Source organism: Camelus bactrianus, chromosome X (genome assembly GCF_048773025.1).
Source record: "Camelus bactrianus isolate YW-2024 breed Bactrian camel chromosome X, ASM4877302v1, whole genome shotgun sequence".
Taxonomy (NCBI): Eukaryota; Metazoa; Chordata; class Mammalia; order Artiodactyla; family Camelidae; genus Camelus; species Camelus bactrianus.
The window spans coordinates 99,369,454-99,389,657 of NC_133575.1; the positions used below are offsets into that span (position 1 = coordinate 99,369,454).

General features: G+C 40.7%; 1 long non-coding RNA gene across 1 annotated transcript in view; it reads right to left on the reverse strand.

The window, feature by feature from the left end:
• Positions 1 to 20,204, reverse strand: part of LOC141576222 (uncharacterized) — a 541,790-nt gene that overhangs the window by 495,993 nt on the left and 25,593 nt on the right. The gene's annotated exons all lie outside the window — the stretch shown is intronic.

Consider the following 20,204-nt stretch of genomic DNA (forward strand, 5'->3'; position numbering starts at 1 on the left):
CCAATTTTCTTCTAAGAAAAGGTCCCCAAAACTGCCATAAAGTTCTACTGTCATCCCATTGGCCTTATACAGCCACATCCAACAGCAATAAAGTAGTTCTTTTCATGAATGGTTGTTAAGTCCATTAAGAAGCTGACAATTTTATTATTATGGAAGGAAGATAGAATGGAAATCGGGGATAACTCTGTCTATGGAAAAGTCAAAGATATGGTTTCAATCTGATGAGTTCAAGTAACCACACTGGAAGCTGATGGCTTTCTTAAGACCATTATTGTTATAAAAGACACTCAACTGAAATGAGATCCTGGGAATTAAGAGCATACACATACACTTCTTGAATGTTTGAGAAACATCCTAAAATCTTCTGTTCCCTTTCCTCACATCACATTAGGCTCTAAGTTCTTTTGATTCTATCTTCTTCATCTAATTTCCTTGTTCTCCATTGCCAGTACTATAGTAAAACCACATCAGCTCCAATACGGATTATTACAACAACCTGTAGGAGGTTAGCAGAGACCCTGCTTGACTTCCCCTGTCCTCTTCCACACCACACCATACACCCAAGATACCATCCATATTGGTCAGTTGGTTGAATTTATACAAACCTGTCCATTACACTGCTCAGATTTATTTTGCCATATTTGAATCCGACAAACACTTCCCAAGTGGGTCATGCCAGACAACATTACAAGCCAAGATTTCTTATTTCTTTTCTCATAACTTTCCAGTGCTCTTTTGATTCATTAAGGTAATCATATCTGGACCTCTCTGAACAGAGTTCAGACTTTTCTACTCCTCCTAAGTTTATGACCACATCCCTGGAGGTCAGTAACCTTGATTGATTGATTGATTGATTGATACATACATACATAGATCTATGACAATTATTTATTCCTCATCCCCAGGAGCCTTCTTCTGATATTGACAGAGACTAAGAGTTAGTCTCATAAAAATGGAAAATGGTGACAGATGGAAATCTGGATCTACACAAAGGAATAAATAACACTGAAAATGGTAACTGAGTAGATATATGAAATACTTTTTATTATGAAAATTCCTTTAAAGATAATGGAATACTGAAATAAAAATAACAAGGTAGTATGAGGTTTATACACTATGTACAAGTAAAATATATGACAAGGAAGGCACAAAGGTTGGGATGGGAGAAATAAGGAAGTAAACTATTGTAAAGTTCTTGTACTGGACATGAAATGGTACAATATAACTTGAAGGTAGACTCTGATAAAAGATGTTTAATATAAACCCTAAAGCAACCACTAAAATGAAAAGTAATAGCTAACAAGCTAACAAAGGAAATTAATAGAATTGTAAAAATATTTAATTAATCCAAAATAATGCAGAAAGAGGAAATGTGAAGACTAGATGGGACAAGAAGAAAATAGCTATAAGAAACACATCTCACATCTAAATATATAAACAGATTAAAAGTAAAAGGATAGAAATCTTTCAGGTTAACATTAATCAAAAGAAAGTTGTGTCTATATTGATATCAGAAAAATTAGATATCAATTACCAGGAGTGAAGAAAGTCATTTCATAAGAATAAAGAAATAAAGTCATTAAGATTACATAACAATCCTAAACATTTATGCATCTAATAACAGAGCATTAATATACAGATGGTCCCCAGCTTATGATTCAACTTATGATTTTTCGACTTTACAGTGATGAAAAAGTGATACGTATTCTATAGAAACCCTACTTCACATTTTGAATTTATCTTTTCTCAGGCTACGGATGTGTGGAGCAATACTCTCATGACGCTGGGCAGCAATTGCGAGCCACAGCTCCCAGTTAACCACACAATCACAAGGGTAGACAACCAATAAGCTTACAACCAACCATTCTGTACCCACACAATTATCCTGTTTTCTACTTTCACTACAGTATTCAATAAATGACATGAGATATTCAACACAGGCTTTGTGTTAGATCATTTTGCCCAACTATAGGCTAAGTGTCCTAAGCGCTTTAAAGGTAGGCTAGGCTAAGCTATAATGTTCAGTAGGTTAGATGTGTTCACGACTTCACAACTTAATATTTTCAATTTAGAGTAGGTTTATCAGGACATAAGCCCATCATAAGTTGAGGAAGATCTGTACATGAAACAGATTGAAAGAAGACAGACAAATCCACAATTGTAGATGGAGATTCTAACACCTTTCTCTCAACAGCTGATAAAACAAGTAGGCAGAAAATCAAGCTATTAAATATTTTAACAACATTGCCAACCAGCTTTACCAAATTGGTATTTATAGAGCACTGCACTTAACAGCAGAATACAAATTCTTTTCAGATGCGCCTAGAACATTTACCAAGACAGAATATATTATGGGCCATAAAACAAGTCTTGATAAATTTTAAAGGCTTCAAGTCATAAAAATTATACTTCTTGTCCACAATGGCACTAACTTACAAACAAGTAATAGAAAGTTAACTGGAAATTCTCTAATATCTGGAAGATAAATAGTACATTATTTGACACCCATGGGCCAAAGAAGAATTCAAAAGGGAAATTAGAAAAAATTTTAAACAAAATGAAAATGAAAACACAACCTATCCAAGTTTGGGGTTACCAACAAAGCAGTACTCGGAGGGCTATTTATAGCACCAAAATGCCTAAGTTAGAAGACAGTTCTCAAATCAATGACTTCTGCTTCTACCTTAACAAACTAGAAGAAGAACATATAAAAACCAAATTAGAAGAAAGAAAAATATCAGAAGACGACAGACCGGGAGGCATGTATTACAAAGGGGTATGAGGCAACTTTTGGAAATGTTAAAGAAGCTCATTCTGATTGTGGTGACGATTTCACAGGTATATACATACGTCAAATCTTATCAAATAGCACACTTTAAATATGTGCAGTCATACTATATATGTCAAGTACATTTGAACAGATCGGTTTTAAAAATGCAACCCTGGGCAAAGATGGTGGAGTAGGAAGACCAGGAAGTTATCTGGACAACACCAAAATTACTACTATTTGCAGAGCAACTATCAATGAGAACCACCTGAAGACCAAGAGAAGATGTTCCACAACTGAAGATAAAGGAGAAGTCACAATGAGGCAGGTAGGAGGGACAGAGACATGGTATAGTCAAGACCCAATCACCAGGGAGGGGACCCACAAATAAGAGGATATTCACATTTTCAGAGGTTCTCCCCAAGGAGTTAGGGGGTCTGAGTCCCATGTCAGTCTCCCCAGTCTGGAGGTCCTGCACCAGGAAGACAAGCTCTCAGAATATCTGGCTGTGAAAACCAGTGGGGATTGTGTATAGGAGAGCCAGAGGGCTGTAGAAAAGAGATTCTGCTCTAACATGTCACATGCAAAATCTCACATGTTCTAAGACCCAGCACAGAGGCAGTGATGTGAAAGGATTCTAGGTCAGACCTACCTGCTGATCTTGGAGAGCCTCCTAGAGGGGCAGAAGGTAACTGAGATTCCCCCTGGGTACACAGATGCTGGTAGCAGCCATTTTGGGGAGCTGCTTCTACTTTGAGGACACCGATGCTGGCAAGCACCATTTTGGAGCCCTCCCTTTAACCTGTTAGAAATGGAGGCTTACCCACCCACCAGCCAGGTGGCACCAGTTCAGGGACAATCCAGGCCAAGCAGTCAACCATGCAGAAACCCAGCTCCACCCACCAGCAGGCCAGCATCCTGCACATGAGGCATGGCCTGGAAGCCAACTGGGCTATGGTCCAGCCCCACCTATCAGCACACCCACAGCAGTCAGCCCCTCCACAACAGAAGGGTCCATAAACCCAATATAGGCGGCACCCCTAGAGCACATAGTTCTGGTCACCAGAGCTGAGTGTGCTGCTGGGCCCCATAGGACATCTACCTAATGTCACCTCTCCAAGATTGGTAAATGTAATCAACCTATCTAATACATAGAAATTTAAAAAAAATGGAATTAGGCAAAATGAGGCAACAGAGGAGTAAGTTCCAAATGAAGGCACAAGACAAAAATCCCAGAAGAACTGAGCAAAGGGGAGATAAGCAACCTACACGGTAAAGAGTTCAAGGTATTGATCATAAAGAAGCTCAACGAACTCTGGAGAAGAATGGATGAACAGTGAAAAGCTGAACAAACATTTAGAAAATATAAAGAAGAACCAAATAGTACTGAAGAATACAATAACTGAAAAAAAATACACTGGAAGGAATCAACAGATTAGGTAATTCCAAGGAACAGCTCAGCAAACTAGAAGAAAGAATAGTGGGAATCACCCAAGCTGAACAGAAAAAAAGCAAAAACAATTTTAAAAAGTGAGGATAGTGTATAAAAAAAGCTCTGGAACATCAAGCACACTAATATTCCCATTATTCTAGGGGTCCTAAGTGAAAAAGAGAGAAAAGGGGACAGAGAATTTAGTTGAAAAACTAATAGCTGAAAACTTCCCTAAACTGGGAAAGGAAACAGATATCCAAGTCCAGGAAGCATAAAGTCCCAAACAAGATGAACCCAAAGAGACCCACACCAAGACACAGTGTAATTAAAACAGTAAGTCAGTAAGTTAATAAAAGAAAGAAAAGAAACAAAGAAACTGGAAAAGCACCAAGAGAAAACCATCTAATTACATATAAAGGAACTCTCATAAGACTCCCAGTTGACTTTTCCACAGAAACTCTGCAGGCCAGAAAGGAATGGCAAGATATATTTAAAGTGATGAAAGGAAAAAAACCTAAAACAAAGAATTCTCTAACCAGCAAGGTAAGGCTATCACTCCGATTTGAAAGAGAAATCAAAGTTTTACAGACAAGCAAAAGCTGAAGTTCAGCATCATGAAACCAGCTTTACAAAAAAATGTTAAAGGACTTCTCCAAACAGTAAACTCCACAACTAGAAATACAATACTTACGAAAGGAAAAGTCTCTTCAATAAAGGTAAATATACAGTAAACAATAGTACATCAACTTATAAAGCTTGTAGGAAAGTTAAAAGACAAAAGTAGTAAAATCATTTATAGTCACAATAAGTAGTTAAGGGATACACAAAACAAAAGGATGTAAAATATAATGTCCAGAACACTGAATGTGTGGTGAGGGGAGTAAAAATACAAGGCTGTTAAAATGCATTCAACTTAAGAGATCATGGACTTTATATATATATATATATACACACACACACACACAAATATATTTATATATAGTATTATATATAAACCTCATGATAACCACAAACCAAAAATCTATAATAGATACATACACACACAAGAGAAAGGAATCTAAATGTAACACTAAAGATAGTCATCAAACCACAAAGAAAGAGCAAAAGAAACAAGGGAACTATAAAAACCAGGAAAAATGGCAAAAAGTACATACTTATCAATAATTATTTTAAAGGTAAATGAACTAAATGCTCCAATCAAAGGACACAAAGTGGCTGAGTGGATTTAAAAAACCCGAAATCCATAAATATGCTGCTTTCAAATCCAAAGACGCAGACTGAAAGTGAAGAAGTAGGAAAAGGTACTCCATGCAAATTGTATCGAAAAGAAAGCTAGGGTAGCAATACCTATAAAAGACAGACCGTAACAAGAGACAATGAAAGATATTACATAATAAGACCATCAATCCAACAAGAAGATATAACAATTGTAAATATATATGCATTCAACATAGAAACACCTAAATACGTAAAGCACATGTTAACAAACAAAGGAAGAAAGTGATAGTAACACAATTTAACAGTATGAGACTTTAACATCCCACTTACATCAATGGATAGAGCATCCAGACAGAAAATCGGTAAGGAAACAGTGGCCTTAAATGACACTTTGGCATTTATAAAAATGTCAATCTGATCTCATCTGATATAATGTGTCCTATAATGTATATAGGACACATTCCATCCAAAAACAGCAGAACAGTCTTTAAGTGCACATAGAATATGATCTGTTCTGGAGAATATTCCAAATGACAAAACAATTACTCAAGAACTTAAGACTAAAATCATATCAAGCATGTTTTCTGACCACAATACTGTGAGACTAGAAATCAACCAAAAGAAAAAATAACTGCAAAAAAACAAACATAATGGAGACTAAATACACTACTCAACAACCGATGAGTAACTGAAGAAATCAAAGAGGAAATTTTAAAATACCTGGAGAGAAATGAAAACAAAAACACAATGATCCAAAATCTATGAGATGCAACAAAAGCAGTTCCAAGGAAGTTTACTGTAATACAAGCTTATACTAGGAAACAAAAATCTCAAACAACCTAACCTTACAGCGAAAAGCAATTAGAAAAAGAACCCAAATTTAGTAGGAAAGAAATAAGGATCAGAGCAGAAATTAATGAAATAGAGGCCCCCCAAAAAAGAGAAGATGAAAGAGCTGATTCTGTAAAAACATACACAAAATCTGTAAACCTTTAGCATGACACAAAATTGGTATCTAGAAATCTTTTGCATTTCTATACACTAACATATCAGAAAGAGAAATTAACAAAATCTCATTTACAACTGCACCAAAAAAAGAAAATACCTAGGAATAAGTCTCTAACCAAGGAGGTAAAAGAGCTGTAGTTGGAAAACTATCACTGATGATAGAAACTGAAGATGACACAAACAAATGGGAAGATAAACCATACTTAATTTGAAGAATTAATATTGTAAAAATGAAAATACTACCCAAGGCAATCTATAGATTCAATGCAATTCCCATGAAAATACCAATGGCATTTTTCACAGAACTAAAATAATCCTAAAATTTGTATGGCGGGGAGGGTATAGCTCAAATGGTAGAGCACATGCTTAGCATGCACAAGGTTCTGGGTTCAATCCCCAATACAATACACTCTCTAAAACTAAATAAACCTAATTACCTCCCCCCCCACTCCCACCAAAATATAGTAATTTTTTTTAAATTAAAACAGCAGGCTTGCTTTAAAAATAAATAAAATAAAATTTGTATAGAAACACAAAAGACCCTGAATAGCCAAAACAATCTTGAGAAAGAACTGGAAGAATCACTACCCGACTTCAGACTATACTACAAAGCAACAGTAATCAAAAAAGTATGGGCAAGGGAATTAAACTGGACTACTCTCTTACACCATATACAAAAATAAAGTCAAAATGGATTAAAGACTTAAATGTAAGACCTGAAACCATAAAACTCCTAGAAAAACACAGGCAGCATTTCTCTGACATGAAGCAGGCAGCTTACTAAATGGGAGAAAGTATTTGCAAACAATATATGTGTTAATACAAAATATACAAAGAACTCATACAACTCAACATCAAAAACAGCATGATTAAAAAATGGGCAGAGGACCTGAATAGACATTTTTCCAAAGAAGACAAACAGATGGACAACAGACATGAAGAGAATTAACCATCAGAGAAACGCAAATCAAAACCAGTATGAAGTATCACCTCACCTGTCAGAATATTATCAAAAAGATAAGAAATAAGTGTTGGTGACGATGTGGATAAAAGTGTACTCTCATGCACTGTTGTTGGGAATATAAATTGGTAAAGCCACTAAGGAAAACAGTATGGAGGTCTCGCAAAAAACTAAAAATAGACCTATCACACGATCCAGCAATTCTCCTCCTGGGTATTTTCTAAAGAAAACAAAAACATCAATTTGAAACGATGTATGTACCCGTACATTCAATGTCACAGTATTTACAATAGTCAAGATAGGAAGCAACCTACATGTCCATCAATAGATGAACAGATAAAGAAGATGTGGTATAATACACACACACATTTATATATGTGATAGATTACTCAGCCACAAAAAATTAAATCTTGCCATACACAAAAACATGGATGGACCTAGAGGGTATTATGTTAAGTGAAGTAAGTCAGAAAGAGAAAGGCAAATACTGTATGATTTCACTTATCTGTGGAATCTAAATAACAACTGAACAGACATAATGGAACAGAATCAGACCTGTAGATACATGAGGTGGTTGTCAGAAATAAATGAGGAAGCTTAAGAAGGGCTAACTTCCAGCTGCAAAATAAATGTGTCACGGGATGAAATGGACAGCCTGGGCAACATAGCAAATAATATTCTAGTATCTTTGTATGGTGACAGATGGTAACTAGACTCATCATGGTGATCACTTTGTGAAGTACAGAAAGATCAAATCACTATACCGTGCACCAGGAACAATCATAATGTTGTAGGTCAATTACACTTCAAAAAAAAAAGTTATCCAGATCAAATAGCAAATGTTCTGTTTCCAGTTGGCAGTGTATTTCTTTAAGTACCTGCCCAATTCCTTGAGCCTCTTCCGTGCCCAAGAAGGAGCCACCACAAAAATGGAAGAGGATGAAAACGCAGGCAGCTGTTTGCCAAATGCAATAAAATCTGATCCTGAGAATCTCACAGGGTTCTGTGAAAATCAACTGATAGCAGAGCTTGTTACAAAGTTCAAAAGTATTCTAGAAATGTAAAGGGCTTACCTCTCTAATTTCAGGTTGCCTGGTAAACTAAATAATAGGACCAAGCCAGATTTGTAAGTGGATCAAGTTTGTCTTTGGTCCTCTGCCAGCTGACCCTGATGCCCTCAGGCTGTGACTCCCAAGGCCAGGGAAGGCCTCAACAGGGGCTCATCCTGCAACTCCTCCCCCCCTCTCTGCTCAACCCCTATCAAGCTTCCTGTCTCCCCTAGACAGCATGCTCACAACTAAAGTGAATGCTAAATAAGCAATTCAGATGAAGGACTCTCTTAAAAGCTATTTACCAGTACCTTATCTGTGACTCCTAGTGGCTTACTCTGCCTTAACACTGGCTAAATACTAATTTCAACAAAATCCTTCACTGACTGGCTCTTACGAGGGGGTGGCATTTGGAGGTAGATGGCCCCTTACTCAGTTTGTCCTTTCAGAGACAAAGTACTTCGTGGCAATCCCTTCTGCTGAGTTTACAATGCTGCAGGTTTTCTGCTCCAGTTATTTTATTGTAAGCCAGGGATCTATTACACAAGCGTTCTAGAACTCTTATCAGCTTCCTTCCTCTTCCCCCACCCATGTGTGCACCTTTAGAAATAAGAAAGCCAAGCAGCTTCGATTACTAAAAGCATTGCAATGGACAATTTCATCCCTTGTATATCACTTCAGGGTTATAATTAAATCGTTAAAATGCATTGCTAATCTGTAAATCTGGTCTCATTAGCATAAGTGTGCTCCATGCTTCCTAAACACAGTGAATGTTTGGGACTTCAGACTTTTGGTCTAGTAAACCTTCATGAATGCCATGCCCTGCATGGTGGCCCAAGAGGTTCTGGACACGCTTTCTCCAATTCTGTCCTATACACCAGGCAGTGTTGTGTTTTTTGTTTTTTTTTTTTCAACAGGTAATAGTTTCATACAGGTCACTATTAGACCTCTAACCAGCTCTCTTCAATTTTTTTTTTAGTGTATCTAGTTTGAGGTTGTTCCTCCCCATCCTCTGGAATAAAGTATAAAATAGGCTTACTGATAGAATCAGTCTCCTGGAGGCATCGAGAAAATTCTAAGAGCATACAGCCAGTTGGCAACTTCACTGGCCTAAGCGTCTTTGAATCTTTTTCTTACCCAAATATTTTCTGGATGCTGCAGTTACTGCCTCATTGCATCGAGGGTGGTTTTTTGTTTGACTTCATCCATTAACTTTCAGTTTATCATTGTTGTTCTAGGGTGTGGCCATACCTGGGCATCCAAGGATTTTTTTTTGAGAGATGCACATACGATGTACTATGCACTGCTCAGCTCCATTGCCAAGTAGGTGTTCACATTCTTGGCCGGCTAGCCTTGGCTCACTCTTCCCCATGTTACTCTGCACTATATGTTCCTTTCTGGGACGTCATACCTCTCTCCCTGCCGTGAGATTTGGTTAGACACTTACTCCCCTCCACCAGGGGACCACAGGCCACCAGCCTCCCCAGCACTGATCACAAAGCTGAAAGGAAAGGTTTGCAGTGGAAAGAAAACTTTGTCTAACCTTTTGTCATCTCCCAGAGTGCTACTTTTCTGCCTTCTCCCTTGGCACATGTGATCTGCCAGCGCGAGCCGGGGGCAATAGTAGGGGAGGGTGGAGGTCATCACTGGTTGGAAATAGCTCATTCTCCCTCTCCCCAAGGTCACTGGATGGGTGGGGTAAGATTTGAAATCTTGGTTTCCTTTCTTTCAAATATTCCCCAATAGCTGGGAAATCCTCTTTTTCCAACTACTTCCTCAAAAAGAGAAAAATAATCCAACAAAGGAGATAAATGGTCTTTTGGAGTAATAAGATGCTAAATACAACTTCTAAATCTAGAAACAAGGAATCTTCCTGAATTCTCCCTAAAATGGCCAGCTGATGTGCTTCCTACTTTTAAAAAAATGTGTTATCAGACTCCTAATACTGCTCTTACAGAATCTTCGGGACCCAGAAGCACCTTAGTTTTGCACTGTCCTCAGAAGACGGGATAGTTTTTATAATTTAAAAGTTTTTATAATTCTAAACTTGTCTCAAATTCTGACAGATAATCTGGAAATGTTTCAAATCCACAAGAAAAAAAATCGAATTGAAGCTTCTGTGCCAATTTAAAAATACTGGAAGACATCTTTATATACTAGTTATATTTTCTAACATTTTAATTGGCTTCTGCAAGTTTGAATTTATACAGCATTCAAGTATTTATCCAAAAGCCTCTAAGAAACTAAAATTCTACACTAAGAATGTATACAATTAAGTAAGGATACTGGAAATAGATATACCAAGAAAAAAAATCTGAATTATGAGCCATGAATCAAAAGAGTTTGCGGCAAAACCTTTAGAACTTCGATTTATAGGTATTGTTTTTTTAAATTCATATGGAATTCTACTAGGCATCAACTTGGTCCTCAGTAGGAAAATTAAGATAAGGTAACCTCATTAAAATATTAATTGGAAAAATCATTTTACAAACTGCAAACTTTGTCTAACAGTACAGAGCATGATATATGTAATTGTTAAGGGAATGCTGCAATGTTATAAAAAGGAGAAGTGTGTGTAGCTCAGAAAAGAGCAAGAAATTAAGGAGTTTTAAGCATAGAATTCTGGAGAATTAAATAATATTTGAAAATGTGAAGTTCAAATATTACTGGAAATTAGCCAGACTTGGTTTATTCAGCCAATCATATACATAAATGTTACACCATCATACATGAAAACAGAACCTTATAAACAGCATCTGAAATTTTCCATCATCTTCAGGTAGACAGGTAAGTGGACCCTCCCCTTCAATTGCTATATAAGGGGAAAAAAAAGTAGTAGAAACCTTCACTTTAAAGAACTATCAACTGCTGAAGTCAAGGCCTTCAAACTGAAAGCAAACAAATCATTGAACAAAACCATCAGACAAATTCTTATTTAACCACACAGAATAAGGAGCTGAGTGATTTTAAAATAAAGAAATCTGACTGTGCATTCTTAGTGGGATGCAGCTAAGAACAAAAGGAACTGTATTGAAAATCCTGAACTTTATTCAATAGCATTTCCGTTCGTTTTAATATTGCATTATTATTTTGGAACTCTTGTTTGCCCAGATTAAGCAAAGAAGCCATTGTATTTATTGTATCAGGGATCAAAAACTTCCGAAGGAATTCTGTACCACTAGAAAAGAATTGGAATATCAACACGAAGTAAGAAAAAGCACACATCGTTTCTGGCTCTGTTCACTGAAATGACCCAAGAGCAATGAAACCCCCACAGTGCCCCCTAGTGCTCAGATTCTGATCTCCGACCCTATTTTTTTTCCACTAAGGAAACACGGCTCCTTGGAGAAATGAGTGATTTCATGTCTGGAGCAGAAAAGTATAAGATGAGCCTGGAAAATCTTGCTGTGCCAGAAAGCAACAAGGTTTTCAATGATTAGTGAGTCATGTGAGAAGGACACAGGAGCCAATTTAAAAGACTCCACTGGCCAAAGTTGTGACAATTTTCTAAGTCAATCATACCTCACTAAAGTGATTTTAAAAAGGTGAATGACCATAGTTAAATATGTAAAAAAATCATATGTCCATAATGACTGACACAAAGAGAAAAGATAACAAATGATTCTAAAAGGAGGTGAAAAGAATAGAATGCATTTCTCATTCATGAGGCATTTTTCACTAATTTACTGTGTCAATGGAGAATATAGGAATTAGCAATGGTCAGTACCATCAGTTGGAGGGCAGTTTCTGACTCCAGAGGAGTATCAGAATGGCCCATAAACCATGGTCTCAAATTCAACAAAGCTAAGTGAACTGTCTAGAACTCAACTGGTATAAATTTAACTATTCTTAAGATTGATATGGTTCTAAGAACATGAATGAATGTGAAGAGTGTTGACATACCTCAAGATCCCATCAATTTCCAAGTTTTTTAGAGTGAGGAGAAATACATTAATGCATTGTAAGGTTTTATCAACCAGATGAAGCTGCAGGCTTATTGTGTAATGTGTGAAATTTTAATCCAGGGAAATGGGCTAATTAGCTGAACACTCACTGCTGAAGGTTACAGAATCACTCACAGTACTATCACGAATAGGGTTCAAGATGCCTATGAGAGTCATGAATGAGAATTCAGTCGGCCTCCATACCTAAATCTCTGGCAGTAAATATCCTCATGTATCTGGTATGGTAATTCTTTATGTGGAATGACTTAGAATTAAGTATAGCAATATTTAAGAGAAGTAACCCATTATATTTATATCTGTGTGTTAAGAAAGCTGTGCATAATTTGATATTTTATATATTTGTGATACAGGAGAGAAAGTGCCCTGTTAGTGATAGCCTTGTCAATCTAATCTGAAACATGTAATTAATTCTGAGTTATGATTTCCAAGTGAAATCTCGTTATTTTCAGTGCTGAAACATCTAAGATTCTCAGGGTTGTCATTTTTATGAATTTAATTTGTAAGAAATTTTTAGTTCCTACACAGATTTGTCTGGAAGATCAGGTAACTCAAATACTACAAGGGGATAAGCTTGAGGCAACATAGCTGTTAATATCACTCCCCACTCCATCACCACCCCCCACAGACTGTCAGCCCACAACAGATGCCCCGCTGTCCCATCCCTGGGTTCTGTCCCATCCACAATGGGGCCTCTCTAAGATAAAGCCAGCTTGGACAGCAACCTGTCTCCACTAAATCCTGATGGGAGTCCGAAAGCCTCCATGTCCTTCCCCATGTAAAGCACACAGGGGTGAAGAGGGTAGTGTTATGGAAGAAATGTAAGATGCTGAAATCACACTGAGATTTTTCCAATACAGCATCTTCTCCGTGTGTGTGTGCACTACCCACTTTGCGCTGCTTATTATGCGAGAAAGCTACTACACTTGTGATACAGGGCTTTCTCCTACCTGCAAATTAATTCTATTGACTGTTTCCAGGAAGCAGGATACTCCCATGTCTTAGCTGTGTGACTTTTTTCAGGACGGCCCGAGGCTTTCCTCTGCAGTAAGGATGATGCTAGTACCATTGTTTCTGCAGTAAGGATGATGCTAGTACCATTGTTTCTTAAAAATGCTCCAGGAATTACTTCTCTGTGGATTTTCTTGGAACATGAACTCAGACCAAGGTTTTTGTTTTATAGGATAAAATGTCCCATATGTACCACATGTACTTAAAGGTGTTTTAAAAAAAAAAAAATCACATTCTGAGCATTTTCTTTATCACTCTCAAAGCTCTGGCAGAGTAGAAGCAAGACAAAATGAGATATTAAGCAAGGACTAAAAACATGTTGCCATGGAACAGGCCTTCAGGGACCTAAGGCCCCTCAAATTATGAGGAACCTATGAACTGCAAGTCACAACTCCGCCCACATGTAACTATCCTGGGGCCTCTTTTATAAAGACACTAATCCCATTCATCAGGGTTCCACCTTCATTACCTAGTTACTTTCCAAAGAGCCAATCTCCAGATATATATAAATTATACCCCAGCGGTTCGGTTTCAACATCAGCATTTGGGGGGAGTTACAGACGGTCCATAGCACATTCAGGTAGCCGTGTGGACTCCAGACCACCCAATAGAAACCTACCCAATTCCAAGCCCACCCCACCTGTGAACCAGAGAGCCAAAAACTCAAGCCACAAGCCCATAGAACAGGGCAAACCTAACTCCTATGCAAACATAGACACAACTGAAGATCTCAAAGCCTATATGGGAACCTTTAGGTTTCCAAAGCCCAGGGCATTTTTTGCCTAGAAGGGAAAAGGGAGTCATTCTTGGTATCCACGAATTCTTGAGGCGAAGACCACAATGAAGTCTTAAAGAAACGCATGGGTGGATAACACCCGGACTAATTACACGAACTGGGAACAACTGAGCTACTTAATACCAACCGGCGTCTTCTTCACCATGTTCACCTCGCTTACCACTGTCGTTTGCCATCATCTACGAGGAAAAGCTTCCTTCCCTGCCTTCACCTCATCCATCTCCCCTGAGCGTCTCTTATGGTGATCGTGAACAAACGTCATCTTTGCTGAAGCATACTCATACCCGAGTGTACGTACAGGTGAAAACGTGGGAACTCAAGTCCACCGAGGACAGAACATGAGGAAGAAGTTAGTTCCTCCACTAAAAGGCCGTGCCCTGTGTCAGTCATTGAGAAAAAGTGTCAGCATGATGATCTCAAATATTTCACTAGGGCAACAATGATCTCCCTTTCAAATGGATGTTAACAGCCCCTCTTAAATAGACTTCTGGAAGTTTGCTAACTTATGACTACTCCTTATAGCCTGCTGAATGTCACAAGGTCTTGCCATCGCCATCCAAGGATCAGAAGGACATTCATCCTCTGCCAGCATAAGACAATTCTTGGGAAGAAGTCTGAGGTCGTTGAGATTGTACTCATAGAAAACACAGCCTGTGATCTGTACTAAGGATCAGGGGTATGGTGGGCCTCAGCTCTGGCTAATGACTATTTCTCCACTGCCTCTTCCATATACTTCTTACAAACTGACAAAGACTTCACTAAAAATTCTGAGTCTGCACTTTTTTCCCCACAACTTCAAGGAAATTAAGACAGCTACATTTTATGCACACCCGAGGTGGGGGCTGAGAGTCACTTCTGCTGCAGGTGCATGTAAACAAAATGTCTCAAGATGGGAGGGTGAGGCAATTCCTACTGACAGCTTCTACAGGAACCAGGCTACCAAGTCTAAAGAAAGGTGAGAAGGGAGAGCCAAGAAGAAACCCAAAGGTAACTTAAAACACAGATGCACACCGAGCGATGCATGGTGCAGGCAGGGAGGACGATGGAGGCCGAAAGACTTCATTCCCCACGCCAATGAAGGCAGGGCATTTTTAGGTGCTTTCCTGCAGATGTGAGCAGGGAAGGCTTGAGATTAAGGGATGCTTTTTTCAAATATTTGTGTAACATTAATTTAGCAGGGGTGGGGGTAAAACCGATTTGCTATTAATAAAAATAGAGTCATTGATTAATTTACTCCCAGGGGCCCAGGCTATTTTAGCAGCATGTTTTCTCCTCATCTTTCTTGCTCCCCTTTTTCTTTTGCAAATTTCTGAAGCCCACAACTTCTTAAGAGTCATATTAAAGGGATTCAAGTTGAGTTAATAAACCTCCTGTTGCCATTACCAGCACCGTGCTGTGTGATTAGAGGGCAGCATCGCCACAGACTATGAGTGAAGTGTGTTTGTTTATGGTGGTGGCATTTGGGTTTTCCTTTTAATTTTTGAAAGAGGGTGCTGTCTACTTTGGAAGGAACAGAACCAATATGCATGACACTAGTTATGTGAGGTCATGTACATAAATAAACCTCAAGAAACTAGCACTAGGTTGCCGGTTTACCCCAGTCATGTTTTAGGGCCTGGGCTAGAGTGGCACCGTGGAAAGCCCCTAGCTGGCCACCTCTTCATTGGCCACCTGGCCTGGGTGGGCGGAGAGTGGCCTATGAGCCTATGATACCATGCAGGAGCAGACACTCCATCTCCCAGATCGGCCTTTGGAAAGAAGCTAAATGTCCTAGCCCGTTTCTGAGGTTTCCATGATTGCCCCTTGGACTGGTACCTCTCCCACTGGACCAGATGCTCAAGTTGACAGTGGCATCACCATACACCCAGCCCCTCCTTCAGTCTGCATCCTGGCCCTCTATACTAACAGCTGTGCTTCAGAAGTGGGTGGACATGGAGTCAGCCAGGTATGGGAATAAAGGGCAGGCTTGCCATGGAGCTGGTGGAAGGGAAAAAGATAGAGGGTGAGAGAGGAAGCAAGTGGCAGCAGAAAGAAGAGTTGTGTCCAAAGGCAAATCTCTTCAGCCTAATCCATTTCTTCTAGGCACCAACACTAACTCTCCCCTGCCCTGTTCACAGTGGTCCTTGGGTGTCTCAGTAGAAGGGCAGGAGCAGAAGCTCTTCCTTAGTAAAGACACTGTCTCAACCCTGCACCCAGTCATGTCTTTCACAGCCTGGAAATGCTCTCAAGTCTCTGAGGGACATGGAAATCAGATCACTCTTTGGAAAACTTAAGTAGTTTTGTACACAAGGCCAGGAAATGGGTCATGAATCCTAGGTGGTTAAATGAACTGTTAAAACCCATCAGGCATTGGGCTTATTCTCTGCCTCACCCAAGACAGAATACACACATATGAATCATAAAACAAAACAAGGCAGTATGCTAGAGGCCAGGAGGTACATACTTACTCTTCGTTACTTTAATGTGACGTGTGAATCCCCAAGTAAATTAAAGAGAAGACAGTTCTAGAGAGAGAAAGGAGAGTGATTTGAACCCTGAGTTCAGTAGTTCAACTGGGAAGGACTGGTCTCCTGGTGACATTTGGCCATGTCTGGAGACATGTCTGGTCTGTGGTCATCACAACAGGGGGATGCCACTGGCAGCCAGTGAGTAGAGGCCAGTGGGCTGCTCAACACCATACAGTGAACAGGACAACCCCCACGACACAGCGTCATTCGGCACAAAATGCCATTAGTGCCACAGCTGAGAAACCCTGCCCTAGAGCTGTGGTTCTCAATTTCTAGCAGGTATCAGAATTCCTCCCAAAGACTTGTTAAAACACAGATTGCCGGAACCCACCCTGAGTTTCTAAGTCAGTAGTTGTGAAATGGAGCTGAGAATCTGCTTTTCTAACAAATTCCCAGGTGATTCTGAGGCTCCTGATCTGGGAACCACATTTTGAAGAGCCCCTGCCCTAGTTCTCAACTCTAATTACCCTTCCAACTATCCACCTGCTCGGAAATGTGGTCAGACCCACATTAGCCCAAAGTCCCTAGATGCTGTTAAATGCTCACAAAAGGAGGAAGCAGAAGAAAAAGGGATTTTTTTTAAAAAGGAAGAAACAAGAGGCTCCCCTTTAAGCAAAGAGACTTCCCAGAGACTTAATTAAAGTTTGGGAAAGTATCCCAGGAGGCAGAGGGTGGGGGGGAGGGTCAATAAAATTGATCCACATAAATTCTTTGCAGATACAAAATAAAACTCACATGCACAAAAAGAAATTTGATCAATAAATTAGTAAATTCAAAGTGAGAAGGGAGTAATTAAGAGGCCCATTTAAAGTGCGGAATACATTAAATACAGAATGAGTGACTCCGCCGGGACCACTGAAGCAGGAAACACCGATGTGTTGGAGAGGCCTGGAAGATTAGAAACATATTTCAACACAGAGAAAAGAGAAAGGGGAGAGCCCAGAATGATGAGCATGCCAAGGGGGTGCATGGATCTGAGCCTTTGGTGCCTCCGATATTGAAATCCTATGAAAAGTTTAACGAAATTGCAGACACACGCTTGTGTATGTCCCAGGCATAGCAAACTGGTAAGTAACCTGCTGCGAGAGCTACCCGGGCCACACCTGGCCCTGAGCAGTTAATACATCAAGTCCCTTTATATCGGAGGAAACAAAAGGTTTATCCCCAGTGAGCTGAAGCAGAGGCAGACCTCAATGATCCCGAATGATCTTGGACACCCTGGCAATCTCTAAGACCCCTTGCCGGGGAAACTGCGGCCAAAGCAGACTCCACTGACAGTTCAAGCCAGAGCGGAGGGCCATAAGGCATAAAGGTATCAATTGTTGCTAAGATGGGCCAGGATAGACCTAACCTTTAAGTTAGAGGTATAGTAGGCTCTCGATAAATGTCAGATCCCTTGCTCTGAGGTTGATTTCAGAGTCTAGTTCCCCACTTCACCCCTAAGTGAGTCCCCTGGGGTTGCTGTCGGCAGTGGAAATTCAAATCAGACCAGCTATGCCCATGAATCATCGTGATAATTCCTTTAGAGCTGGTGTGGAACCAGACCTTGGCCACAAACTGCATTTCAGCAAGAGGCAGCCCTTTCTGGCTTCTCGGCCCCCTTACCCTGCCCCTGGAGACCTCTAGGAAACTTGAGTTACAGCTTATCTTCCTCTAAGGAAGCTCAGTCAGCCTAGCTCCATGAATTTCACTGTGGGTTAGGGCTGGGAAGTGGATTTTGCTTTCCGTGGAGCCCTTTCCAAGCTTGGGGAACCTCGCCAGGGAAGGAACCCAGAATTCAGCTCGTAAGACTCAGTTTGGGTCTGAGCTTCATTTTCTGCACGCGAATATGGGGCCCAGGCTTTAGCTTTTAGTGGAGTAGGGAGGGGGAGGCGGCTATGGTTAAAGCTGCTTCCTGTTTTTTAATTTCCATCAGGCCTTCATCATTAGCTGGCTGGGAAGGTTTGCAGAGCCAAACCAACAGCTGATTCCCTCAGGCTATGTCTCAGTTCTAGCGCTTTCCCAGGCTTTGGGCATAAGAAGCACCTCCCAGGGTAAGATGACTTGCCACACAGTTGGCTGACACCTGCCTATGAAGGGGGAAGGCTGAAACCACCTGCCCAGAGCAGCCCATGAGCCTTCACAAGTCAGCGCTGCCTTCAGCAGCCTTTCTTCCCCACCAGGCACAGATCCCGCTGCAGAGCTGGGGGACAACTTCTTAGTCCCGTGTGCCCTTCCAACCTGCTGGTCAAGCCTATGCTGTCACCATGGGTGGCTGACATGGTCCTCCAAGTGTGAGGTCAGTTAAAAGGCAGGAAGCTGCAAACTCCTGGACACTAGGATGGAGGAGGGGGTTGGCAGGCATGCTGATGACACTGTTTGGACTGCAACACGCTGGGCAGAGAGGCATCACACACTTGAACATCTCTACCGGAAAGAAGGAAGCTCAGCGCACCGTGAGGCGGCAGCGCTTCTGCTGCTGAACAGCTCTAGTGGTTCAAAGGCCATCCTTGTACCCAGTCCCCATCTGCCTCCCTAGGTTTCCCATGGAGCTGCATGCACTATGTCTGCCGCTCCTGCCATCTGATGCTATCTCCTTGTGTGCACTATGTCTGCAACTACACCAGATGGTTTATGAGCGCATGGACCACGTCTCCTGCTCCTTATGCATTCCCATAGTGTTGGTGGCGGGCTCCAAGGCTGCTGGGTAGTGTTCTCAATCGTGCTCCAAGTTTCTCCACTTATGAGCATCCCCTCCCACGGCCCCTTCCCGTCAAATCTGAATTTCGTTCACTCCAACTCTACCTATCTGCTCAGGCCAGGGTCACCCTTGAAGGATCACGTCAAGTTCACAGCCATCCTTGGGAAATGTCCACTGTAAAGAAAGTGATTTGCTTGAACTCCAACCACCTCATTTCTCCAATGCATGCACACCGGCACCACCACCCAACCCTTTGTCTTTGTATATCTAGGTTAATGTCATCCCAAGTCAACTTTAAGAATATCCCTGAAAGGTGAAAAGTCAGTCACAGAATGCAGTGTAGAACCTGAGGAGGATGAGCAAAACACAGAAAAGCAAGGGCACTTCACGCTCTTGCCTTAGGGCTTTATCAGCACAACAGCAGGTTCATCTCCCCCTCCCCCCCTGCGCCCCCCACCACTTGGTTTGTGCCTTAGCCCGCACGTGCAGCAGCCCACAGCCCACTTCCAAAAACCCAACCGACTATAACTGGGACACAGCAATGCTGCCCTCCTGGGATGTCCTTTTGTATCTGCTCTCCACAAGTCCAACTCCTAGCACCCTTCCAAACCCCGTCCCATCTGACAGCTTCTAGGAAGTGCCCTCACCTTTCCTGAGCTCTTACTGTGCTTCTCTATGCCAACACCTAGCATGTGCAGGAACATTCGATTCTTTCTTCTCTGTTAAAACATGTTTATGTTTTGTCTCCTCATGTAGACTATGACATCCTCAGAGGCCGGGACAAAGATGGCGATACTTCTGCAACTGATCATA